Raw genomic sequence first — 12,709 nt, forward strand, 5'->3', positions numbered from 1 at the left:
CCAGCTCTACTTGCTGTGTGGCTAAACACAGCCCTAATACCAAAGTTAAGTTTGCTGATGACACCACTGTTGTTGGCCATATCAAAAGTAGTGATGAATCAGCACACAGGCAGGAGACTGAAGATCTGGCTAAGCGGTGCCATAACAACAACCTCTCACTCAATGTCAGCAAGACCAAAGAGCTGATTATTGACTTCAGGAGGTGGAAACTGGAGGCCCATGAGCCAGTTCTCATCGGAGGATCAGAAGCGCAGTGTTGTCAACAACTTTAAATTCCTGTGTGTTATCATTTCAATGGACCTGTCCTGTACCCAGTAGGTAAGTGCCATTACAAAGAAGGCACAACAGAACCTCTGCTTCCTTAAGAGTGCAAAGATTCAGCACGACATCTAAAGCTTTGACAAACTTCTATAGATGGGTAGTAGAGAGTATGCATCACAGCCTAGTCTGGAAACACCAGTGAATGGAAAATCCTACAAAAAGTAATGGATATACCCAAGTCTATCACAGGTAAAACCTTCCTCACCACTGAACTCGTCTATATGGAGTTATTCGTAGAAAAGCAGTATCCATCATCAGGGACCCCCCACTACCAAGGTCATCAGGATGCTTGTACAGGAGACTCAGAACTCACACCACCAAGTTCAGGAATAGTTATTACCCGTCAAACATCAGGTTCTTGAACCAGAGGAGATAACTTCACTCGCCCCATAACTGAAATGATCCCGCAACCTATGGACTCCCTTTCAAGGGCACTTCATTGCATGTTCTCGATAGTTATTGCTTATTTACTTATTATTATTTCTATTATTTTCTTTTGTGTTTGCACAGTTTGTTGTCTTTTGCACACTGGTTGTCCGGTCTTTCATGGTTGTTGGATCTGCAGAGCATGCCCACAAGAAAATGAATCTCGGGTTTGCATAAGGTGACATATTTTCACTTTGATAATAAATTTACTTAGAACTTTGGAAGAAAAATAACAAAAAACCTTTTCCCCAGTTGTGGGCAAAAGGCAGGCAGGTGGAGATGAGTCCACAGCCAGGTCAGCCATGATCTTACTGAATGGCTCGACGGGCCAGAATGCCTACTCCTGCTCCTATTTCTTATACTCTTATGTAAAAAAAAATGAAAATCCAAATCAAAAACACTCATTACTAGGATTTATGTCTGAAACAATAATGTGAATTATTTAAGTTATGCTGCTACATAGCAATCTAGCAGTGAGTGTTTTGTGGGACCAAAGAGTATAGCAAAAGATTTTAGATAAATGAGCTGGTGCTGGATTTTTATGCTGTTTCTCCTCTATATCCTTATATACTATAGTGTTTCACACATTTCCATTTGAAAGGGATTATGATGCATGCTTTGCCAATTTTTGATAGGTATATTATAGTACTAATAGACTAGTAAATAAAATAATTCTCCTGGGATTTTCTTTCATTCTTTGTGCTCAGTTAGGAGAAATAGCTACCTTTTGCTGTTTCTATGAGATGGTATTGTACTGGTAGCTGATAAGAAAGAGCAGAAGAATAGAGTTTTAATAATTGGCACAAGATAGATTTCAAGGACGTCACTGGTCTTGAGGACCTGAATTATAGGGAAAAGTTGAATAGTTTAGAACTTTAGTCTCTGAAGTGCACAGAGGAGAGATACTATAGAGATATTATAGATAAAATGAAGAGGGTAATTGATAGGGTAAATACGTGTTGGCTTTTTCTACTGAGTTTGAATGAGACTAGAATTAGAGGTCATAGATTTCAGGTGAATGGTGAAATATTTAAGTGGAACCTGAAGACGAAGTCCTTCATTCAGAGAGTAGTGTAGGTGTAGAATGAGCTGCCAGCAGAAATGGTAATTGTGGGTTGAATTGCAACATTTAAGAGGTTCAGTTAAGTACATAGAAACATAGAAAATAGGTGCAGGAATAGGCCATTTGGCCCTTCAAGCCTGCACTGCCATTCAGTATGATCATGGCTGATCATCCAACTCAGAAACCTGTACCTGCTTTCTCTCCATACCCCCTGATCCCTTTAGCCACAAGGGCCAAATCTAACTTCCTCTTAAATATAGCCAATGAACTGGCCTCAACTGTTTCCTGTGGCAGAGAATTCCACAGATTCACCACTCTCTGTGTGAAGAAGTTTTTCCTCATCTCGGTCCTAAAAGGCTTCCCCTTTATCCTTAAACTGTGACCCCTCGTTCTGGACTTCCCCAACATCGGAAACAACCTTCCTGAATCTAGCCTGTCCAATCCCTTTAGAATTTTATACGTTTCAATAAGATCCCCCCTCAATCTTCTAAATTCCAGTCAGTATAAGCCTAGTCGATCCAGTCTTTCTTCATATGAAAGTCCTGCCATCCCAGGAATCAATCTGGTGAACCTTCTCTGTACTCCCTCTATAGCAAGAATGTCTTTCCTCAGATTAGGGGACCAAAACTGCACACAATATTCTAGGTGTGGTCTCACCAAGGCCTTGTACAACTGCAGTAGAACCTCCCTGCTCCTGTACTCAAATCCTTTTGCTATGAATGCCAAAATACCATTTGCCTTTTTCACCGCCTGTTGTACCTGCATGCCCATCTTCAATGACTGGTGTACAATGACACCCAGGTCTCGTTGCATCTCCCCTTTTACTAATAGGCCACCGTTCAGATAATAATCTGTTTTCCTGTTCTTGCAGCCAAAGTGGATAACCTCACATTTATCCACTTTAAATTGCATCTGCCATGAATTTGCCCACTCACCTAACCTATCCAAATCACCCTGCATCCTCTTAGCATCCTCCTCACAGCTAACACCGCCGCCCAGCTTCGTGTCATCTACAAATTTGGAGATGCTGCATTTAATTCCCTCGTCTAAATCATTAATATATATTGTAAACAACTGGGGTCCCAGCACTGAGCCTTGCAGTACCCCACCAGTCACTGCCTGCCATTCTGAAAAGGTCCCGTTTACTCCCATTCTTTGCTTCCTGTCTGCCAACCAATTCTCCATCCACATCAATACCATACCCCCAATATCATGTGCTTTTAAGTTAGCACAGTAATCTCCTGTGTGGGAACTTATCAAAAGCCTTTTGAAAATCTAAATATACCACATCCACTGGTTCTCCCCTATCCACTCTACTAGTTACATCTTCAAAAAATTCTATAAGATTCGTTAGACATGATTTGCCTTTCACAAATCCATGCTGACTTTGTCCGATGATTTCACCTTTCCAAATGTGCTGTTATCACATCTTTGATAACCAAATCTAGCATTTTCCCCAGCACTGATGTCAGACTAACCAGTCTATAATTCCCCGGTTTCTCTCTCCCTCCTTTTTTAAAAAGTGGGGTTACATTAGCCACCCTCCAATCCTTGGGAACTAATCCAGAATCTAAGGAGTATCACTAATGCATCCACTATTTCTTGAGCTACTTCCTTAAGCACTCTGGGATGCAGACCATCTGGCCCTGGGGATTTATCTGCCTTTAATCCCTTCAATTTACCTAACACCACTTCCCTACTAACGTGCATTTCCCTTAGTTCCTCTATCTCACTAGACCCTCGGTCCCTTACTATTTCCGGAAGATTATTTATGTCCTCCTTAGTGAAGACAGAACCAAAGTAGTTATTCAATTGGTCTGCCATGTCTTTGTTCCCTATGATCAATTCACCTGTTTCTGACTGTAAAGGACCTATATTTATCTTGACCAATCTTCTTCTTTTCACATATCTATAAAAGCTTTTACAGTCAGTTTTTATGTTCCTTGCCAGCTTTCTCTCATAATCTTTTTTCCCTTTCCTAATTAAGCCCTTTGTCCTCCTCTGCTGGTTTCTGAATTTCTCCCAGTCCTCAGGTGTGCCACTTTTTTTTGCTAATTTATATGTTTCTTCTTTGGACTTGATACTATCCCTAATTTCCTTGTCAGCCACGGGTGCACTACCTTCCCTGGTTTATTCTTTTGCCAAACTGGGATGAACAATTGTAGTTCATCCATGCAATCTTTAAATGCCATTGCATATTCACCGTCAACCCTTGAAGTATCATTTGCCAGTCTATCTTAGCTAATTCACATCTCATACCTTCAAAGTTACCCTTCTTTAATTTCAGAACCTTTGTTTCTGAATTAACTATGTCACTCTCCATCTTAATGAAGAATTCCAACATATTATGGTCACTCTTACCCAAGGGGCCTCACACGATAAGATTGCTAACTAACCCTTCCTCATTGCTCAATACCCAATCTAGAATGGCCTGCTCTCTAGTTGGTTCCTCGACATGTTGGTTCAGAAAACCGTCCCACATACATTCCAAGAAATCCTCTTCCTCAGCACCCTTACCAATTTGGTTCACCCAATCTATATGTAGATTGAAGTCACCCATTATAATTACTGTTCCTTTATTGCACGCATTTCTAATTTCCTGTTTAATGCCATCCCCAACATCACTACTACTGTTAGGTGGCCTGTATGCAACTCCCACCAGCGTTTTCTGCCCCTTAGTCTTATGCAGCTCTACCCATATCGATTCTACATCCTCTAGGCTAACGTCCTTCCTTTCTATTGCGTTAATCTCCTCTCTAACCAGCAATGCTACCCCACCTCCTTTTCCTTACTGTCTATCCCTCCTGAATATTGAATATCCCTGGATGTTGAGCTCCCATCCTTGGTCACCCTGGAGCCATGTCTCTGTGATCCCAACTATATCATATTCATTAGTAACTATCTGAACATTCAATTCATCCACCTTGTTACGAATGCTCCTCGCATTGACACACAAAGCCTTCAGGCTCGTTTTTACAACACTTTTAGCCCTTATACGATGATGTTGAAAAGTGAATGGATGTGAAGGGTATAGAGGGTTATGGTCTGGGTGCGGATAAATGGGACTAGGCAGCAAAACAGGTTGACGTGGACTCACTGTAGTGCTCTATGATGCTAAAATATCAGAAATCGAAAGAACACTATATTTGTATTCTCCATTATCCAATCTGTTTGTTGGATCCTCAAAGATCTCTTGTGAATTTGTCAAACACCATTTCCACTTCATAAAACAAAGCTCACCAAAGGCATTATAATCTTTTTAATGTGTTACCACTACTTCGTTAACAATGGAGCTGACTCAGTGATCGTCCTTATCACCCACCTCCTGCCAAGTTCAACTGATCCCTGACCAACTCAGCCACACAACTTTGAGTAGCAACAGCAGGCCCCAACACCATCCGTCATTGGCTTATGACCTCCCCTTTGACTCTTGACAATCCCAAAATTCTCCCCCAAGCCTCTTCAGACCCGTGACTACACATGAATGCTCTGCACTGGCACAGTACCTAAAAGTAAGATCTTGCACTGATACATTGCCCATCGTCTTGGGACAAGGGCATTACTTTTAAGTAGCAAATGGTTATTGGTGTATGAATAACAACAACTTCACATGCTTCCGCAAATACCAGTGAGTTTTCAGACCTGTACAGTAGTCACTTCAACAAATAGCAGGAAGATTCCAGTCAATTCACAGAGCATGCTGAGCTTGCAAAGTTCAGTAAAAATCTCCAACGGACTCTATGCCCACTGATGTTTAGAAATAATCCTTAAAGGTGTTTCCCCAATTGTCAACTTCAACTGAAACATAGCAACAGACTACTCGAACATCACGCAGCACTGAAATGGGCATGCTTGCAAGTCCCAAACAAGAGAAAATCTGCAGATGCTGGTAATCCAAAAGCAACACACACACACACACACACGCAAGCACGCACGCACGCTCGCTCTGCTGGAGGAACTCAGCAGGCCAGGCTGCATTTGTGGAAAAAAAAGCGCACAGTTGATGTTTTGGCCCGAGACCCCTCAGCAGAACTGGAAAGAAAAAGAAGAAGAGGAGTAGATTTAAAAGGTGAGGGGAAGGGAGAGAGAAAAATACAAGGTGTTCGGTGAAGCCAGGAGAGGGAGGGATGAAGATAAGAGCTGGGAAGTTGATTGGTGAAAAAGATACAGGGCTGGAGAAGGGGGAACCTGATAGGAGAGAACAGAAGGGCATGGGACAAAGGGGGAGGAGCACCAGACAGAGGCGATGGGCCAGCAAGGAGATAAGGTAAGAGAGGGAAAAGGGAATGCTGAGGTGGGGGGGGGGGGGCATTACTGGAAGTTCAAGAAATTAAAGTTCATGCCATCAGTTTGAAGGCTACCCCGACAGAATACACAGTGTTATTCCTCCAAACTGAGTGTGTCCTCATCACAACAGTAGAGGAGGCCATGGATGAACATGTTGGAATGGGAATGGGAAGTGGAATTAAAATGGGTGGCCACTGGGAGATCCTGCTTCTTCTAGAGAGTGAAGCAGTCTCCCAATCTATGTTGGGTCTCACTGATATACAGGAGGCCACACTAGGAGCACCAGACACAGTATATGACCCCAACAGACTCACAGGTGAAGAGTCACCTCACTTGGAAGGACTGTTTGGGACCATGAACGGTAGTGAGGGAGAAGGTGTAGGGGCAGGTGTAGCACGTGTTACGCTTGCAAGGTTAAGAGCCAGGAGGGAGATCATTGGGGAGGAGCAAAGGAGTGATCTCATTGGGAGCGATCCCAGCAGAAAGCAGAAAGTGGTGGGGAAGGAGGGAAAGATGTACTTCATGGTGAGATCTGTTGGAGGTGGCAGAAGTTTCAGAGAATTATGTGCTGGATGCAGAGGCTGGTGGGGGTGGTAGATGAAGATAAGAGGATCCCATCCCTGATAGGGTGGTAGGAGGATGGGGTAAGAGCAGTCGTGCAGGAAACAGAAGAGATGCGGTTGAGGGCAACCGTAATGGCGGAAGAAGGGAAACCTCTTTCTTTAAAAAAGGAGAATATCTCCTTTGTTCTGGAATGAGAAGCCTCATCCTGAGAGCAGGTGCCACAGAGATGGAGGAACTGAGAGAAGGGGATCACATTTTTACAAGTAACAGGGTGAAAAAAGGTACAGTCCAGGTAGCTGTGAGAGTCAGTGGGTTTCTAATAGGCATCAGTAAATAAGCTGTCTCCAGAGACAGAGACAGATATCGAGCAGGAGGGAGGTGTCAGAGATGGACCAGGCAAATTTGAGGGCAGGGTGGAAGCTGGATGTAAAGTTGATGAGGTCAACAAGCACCATATAGGTGCAGGAAGCAGCACCAATGCAGTCGCTAACATAGCGTAGGAAAAATGGGGGAGTGATACCAGTGTAGGCTTGGAACACTGACTGCAGCCGACAGGCATAGTTCAGACCCATGTGAGTGCCCACGACTACCCACGACTACCCCTTTTGTTTGAAGGAAGTAGGAGGGGCCAAAGGAAAAATTACTAAAAGTAAGGTTAAGTTCCACTAGGGGGAGGAGAGTGGTGGTGGAGGGGAACTGGTTGGGTATGGTGTCCGGAAAGAAACGGGAAACTTTGAGGCCTCCCTGGTGGGGGGTGGAGGTGTATAGGAACTGGACATCCATTGCAAAAATAAGATGATGGGGGGCCAGGGAACTTGAAATTATTGAAAATATCTGGAGTGTGTGAAATGTCTAGAATGTAGGGACTGGACAAGGGGGATAATAAAACAGAGTTGAGGTGTGCCGGTTTGAGTTCAGTGGGGCAAGAACAAACTGAAAAAATGGGTCTACTTGGACAAGCAGCTTTGTGGATCTTGGGTAGGAGGTAGAATCGGGAGGTGTGGGGCACAGGCACTGTGAGGTTGGTGGCAGTGAATGGGAGATCCCCAGGGCTAATAAGATCAGTGATGGTGTGGGAGACAGTGGTCTGGTGTTCCTTAGTGGGGTCCTGTTCGAAGGGCAAATAAGCGGAGGTGTTTGAGGATTGTTGCTGGGCCTCAGCAAGGTAGAGGTCAGTCTGCCAGACTATTGCAGCACCCCTTTAATCTGAGGGTTTGATGATGAGCTAAAGGTTAGTGCAGTGGGAGTGGAGAGCGAGCGTTTGGAAGGGGTAAGGTTGGGGTTCGAGGAAGGAGTGTTGAAGTCAAGATGGTTAATGTCCCATTGGCAGTTGGCAATGAAAAGATCTAGAGCAGACAGAAGAGCAGGGTGTGGTGTCCAGCAGGAAGAGGAGGGTTGAAGATTGGAGCAGGGGTCATCAATGTGCGGTGGAGAGTCATTGCCAAAGAAGTAGGCTTGGAGACGGAGGTGGAGGAAGAAAAGCTCAGCAAGATGGCCGACAAAAATTCGGGCATGGGGAGAAAAGTGAGGCCCTCACTGAGGACAGAACTTTCTCAGAGAGGGGAAGGTCCGAGGGAATGGTGATGATCCGGTACAGATGAGAGCTGGGATCGGGTGGGGGACGGGGAAGGGGGTTGGTGGTGTCCGAGGAGAAGGGAGGTTTGGAGTGATCAGGGATGGTGGGGTGAGAGGAAGATGGAGTCTCCGAGGACCCAAGAGCTAATGGTGGTTCCTGAGAGAGACAGGATTGCAGAATGGTGGTGATGGAAGTTCCAGTGGTAGCGCGTGATGTCCCGGCCTGGAGGTCAAGGCTGGAGTCGGAGTTGGAATTTGTGCAATCGGCACTTGAGGTGTCTGAAGCCATTGGAAGCCACATTGATGGCGACGGAGTACGGGTTTTGAATCTACTCTGGATTGTTAGAGCCGCTGAGGTCGATAGCATGGATCATGATTTGGAGACGTCTGGGCCTGCAGGGGTTGGAGACGACAGGTTCTGTGGTCTCTGGTCTGCAGGTGGGAGATCTTCCGATGCTTGCGAGACGCGAGAAAGTCAAAGAACCAGTGACTGAAATCGAGGATTCGGTGGAGGATAAAGTAGCAGACAGGCCCATTACAGACGACAGGGAGAGAATCCCCGAGTTGTGGAAGTGACTGGGATAGGGACACCAGGTACCTCCTCATGGCGGAAAGTGTGGCACATAGAACGTGGTGAGAGAAGCAGCGGGAAAAATAGTCAATTGAATGCAAGTATCTGGGGTACTAAGAGGGTCCAAACCGAGAAGCTTGGTTACAAGTCCCACTGAATGAACAGTTTCTGACAATTAATAATGATCATTAAGCAAATGTACTGGTGAACCATTTCTCATATTCTTTTTATATAAAAATCAAGCACCCCCACCATCCATGCTCTCTTCTCACTGCTGCCATCAGAAAGGAGGTACAGGAGCCTTAGGCCACACCAACCCTTCAACTATCAGACCTCTGAACCAGCATGGATAACTTCACTCACCTCAACACTGAACTGATTCCACAACCATAGGACACACTTTCAAGGACTTTACATCTCATGCCCTCAGTTTTATTTATTTGCTTACTGAATTATTATTACTATCTTAATCTTTTCCTCGGCTCAAGCTGGTAAAACCTGAAGTACAGGCATAGCCAAGCATGCTCACTTCTCAATTGCTAAGAACTTTCAGACTAGTCTAGTGGTGTTTAGTATTGAGGCTTTCTGAAGATTTACATAGATATTGCTGAGTAAGCCTAATTGTTTAAAGCTATTGTGTGGTGCCTTTGGGATAATACCAGTTACAGATATTACTATTGAGACAATGTAAATCCTGCTCGTGTTACAAAATCTTTCAATTTCCTTTTAATTCTGCATATATCTGGTATTTTTCCACTTACTGATTTCAGTATGTGTGTGTGTTTGGAATGGCTATATCTAATAAATGAGTTGTTCTTGTTTATTTATTCTTTATTATGGATAGTCCTATCTTAATAATGGATTGGTCATAATATAATTTGTGGGACTCTCTGACTCCAAATCTGGATCAGGCTTGTATTTGTATTAAAGTTTGGTGTCTTTTCTGAGATTATATTTAAAGCAAAATTTTGCCAGATCATGTTTGCCAATTGATTGTGCCTCTGCAAATAACCAGATTGAGATAAACTGCGACAGGATCCCTGTAATGTGTTGGATTGTTTCTGGTTTTTCTTGGCATTTTCTGCATTTATCATTTTGAATTTGTTGGTCTTTTACTTCGTAATTTTGTTGCATTTTTGTGTTAACCACCCGATCCTGTATTGCCAAAAGGAACCCTTCGGTTTCTGGGAAGAGATCTCCAAATCTGATGATGATGATGATGATTATTATTATTATTATTATTATTATTATTATTTTGTATTTGCACAATGGTTGTTTGTCAGTTTTTGTTTGAGAGTAGGTTTTTCATTGATTTCACTTAATTTCTTTGTTCTACTGTGAATGCCTGTAAGAAAATGAATTTCATGGTGACATACGTAGCTTGATACTAAAATTGTTTTGAACTTCTAAATTATGCTCATTACAAGTTCTGTCAATCTGCTTTTCTTTAAGCTTCCAGTCCTAGTTGAAACTTTTGGCTTTAGTTATCACTGTAGCTCCAGTTAGAAATAATCATGCTATTCACGATTGCAAGGGTTCTATGGCTTTCGGTGGAAAATGGCTATTAAGTTTGCCCTCAACGGTCAATGCACTTCAAAGAAATGCCTTTTATGTGAAGCACTTTGAGGTGTGAAATGCTACACTGCATAAACATGTCTTTCTAATGTTCCTTCGTTTCTGTTTAAAATTTACCACCTTTCATTTCTCTGCATTATCATTCCTGATCTGGCTTATCTTCAGGTGAATTCATAGAATGATAGAAACCAAACTACCTTACCGGGTACAGCTGAAAACACAGAAGCAAATAGCGTAACGTGAGAAACTCTGCATCTTCTATGCCTAATCATTATTAATAAGTGATTAATGGTGCATTGTACAGATTGGAGGATGCAAGGTCATCCTAGATCTGGATGTGAGCAGGCAAAAACAAAAAAATAAAAGCAGTGTTTCACACTGCTTCAACAGAACAGCATTCAGGCAGAAACTCATCACTGCACAGTGCAGTTTCCTCTATTTAATGAGCAAGTGTTTAAGCACAATGAAGCCGAGAGCCATACTCCAATTACACACTTAGTGACCACTTTATAAGGTACACCTGTACACCCGCTCGTTAATGCAAATATCTAATCACGTTGCTGCAACTCAATGCAGAAAAGCATGGAGACATGGTCAAGAGGTTCAGTTGTTGTTCAGAGCAAACATCAGAATGGGTAAGAAATGAGACCTAAGTGACTTTGACCTTGGAATGATTGTTGGTGTCAGACAGAGTGGTTTGAGTATCTCATAAACAGATTTTAACCACAAGAGTCTCCAGAGTTCAGAGAGAATGGCGCAAAAACGTTCAGTAAGTGGCAGTTCTGTACAAATCCTTGTGCATTTGTACAGGGCCCTGGTGAGACCACACCTGGAGTATTGTGTACAGTTTTGGTCTCCAGGGTTAAGGAATGACATCCTGGCTATAGAGGAAGTGCAGCATAGATTCACGAGGTTAATTCCTGGGATGTCCGGACTGTCTTACGCAGAGAGGTTAGAGACACTGGGTTTGTACACGCTGGAATTAAGGAGATTGAGAGGGGATCTGATTGCAACATATAAGATTATTAAGGGATTGGACAAGATATGGGAAATATGTTCCAGATGCTGGGAGAGTCCAGTACCAGAGGGCATGGTTTGAGAATAAGGGGTAGGTCATTTAGGACAGAGTTAAGGAAAAACTTCTTCTCCCAGAGAGTTGTGGGGGTCTGGAATGCACTGCCTCGGAAGGCAGTGGAGGCCAATTCTCTGGATGCTTTCAAGAAGGAGCTAGATAGGTATCTTATGGATAGGGGAATCAAGGGATATGGGGACAAGGCAGGAACCGGGTATTGATAGTAGATGATCAGCCATGATCTCAGAATGGCGGTGCAGGCTTGAAGGGCTGAATGGTCTACTTCTGCACCTATTGTCTATGGTCTATTGAAAATGCCTTGCTAATGACAAATGAGAGAGAAATCTGCAGATGCTGGAAATCCAAGCAAAACACATAAAATGCTGCAAGAACTCAGCAGGCCAGGCAGCATCTCCGAAAAAAGAGTACAGTCGGCATTTCGGCTGAGACCCTTCAGCAGGACTAGAGACAAAAAAGCTGAGAGGTAGGGTTAAAAGGTGGAGGGGAAAATGATGAAGTAAAGAGCTGGAAAGTTGATTGATGAAAGAGTTACAGGGCTAGAGAAGGGGGAATCTAATAGGAAGGGCAGAAGGCCATGGAAGAAAGTAAAGGGGGAGGAGCACTAGAGGAAGGCAAAGGGCGGGCGAGGAAATAAGGTGAGAGGGGGAAAGGGGACGGGGAATGGTGAAGGAGCAGTGGGAGGGGCATTATCGGAAGTTTGAGAAATCAACATTCATGCCATCAGGTTGGAGACTACCCAGATGGAATACAAGGTGTTGTTCCTCCAACCTGAGTATGTTGTGGCCTCCTGTATACTGGTGAGACCCAACGTAGATTGGGAGACCTCTTCGCCGTGCACCTACACTCGGCCTGCCAGAAGGAGCAGGATCCCCCAGTGGCCACCCATTTTAATTCCACTTCCCATTCCAACATGTCAATCCATGGCTTCCTCTGCTGTTGCGATAAGATAACATTCAGGCTGGAATAACAATACCTTATATTCTGTCTGAGTAGCTTCCAACCTGATGGCTTGAACATTGATTTCTTGAACTTGCATAATGCGCCCCTTTCACCATTCCCCATCCCCTTTTCCCCTTCTCTCACTTTATCTCCTTGCCCACCCAATGCCTCCTTCTAGTGCTCCTCCCCCATTTTCTTTCTACCATGACCTTCTGTCCTCTCCTGTTAGATTCCCCCTTCTCCAGCCCTGTATCTCTTTCACCAATCAAGTTCCCAGCTCTGTATTTTATCCCTT

General features: G+C 43.8%; 1 protein-coding gene across 4 annotated transcripts in view; it reads right to left on the bottom strand.

The window, feature by feature from the left end:
- uvssa (UV-stimulated scaffold protein A) overlaps nucleotides 1-12,709 on the bottom strand; it is a 310,226-nt gene that overhangs the window by 256,214 nt on the left and 41,303 nt on the right. The window lies entirely within an intron of this gene.

The sequence above is a fragment of the Hypanus sabinus genome, chromosome 3 (genome assembly GCF_030144855.1).
Source record: "Hypanus sabinus isolate sHypSab1 chromosome 3, sHypSab1.hap1, whole genome shotgun sequence".
Classification (NCBI taxonomy): Eukaryota; Metazoa; Chordata; class Chondrichthyes; order Myliobatiformes; family Dasyatidae; genus Hypanus; species Hypanus sabinus.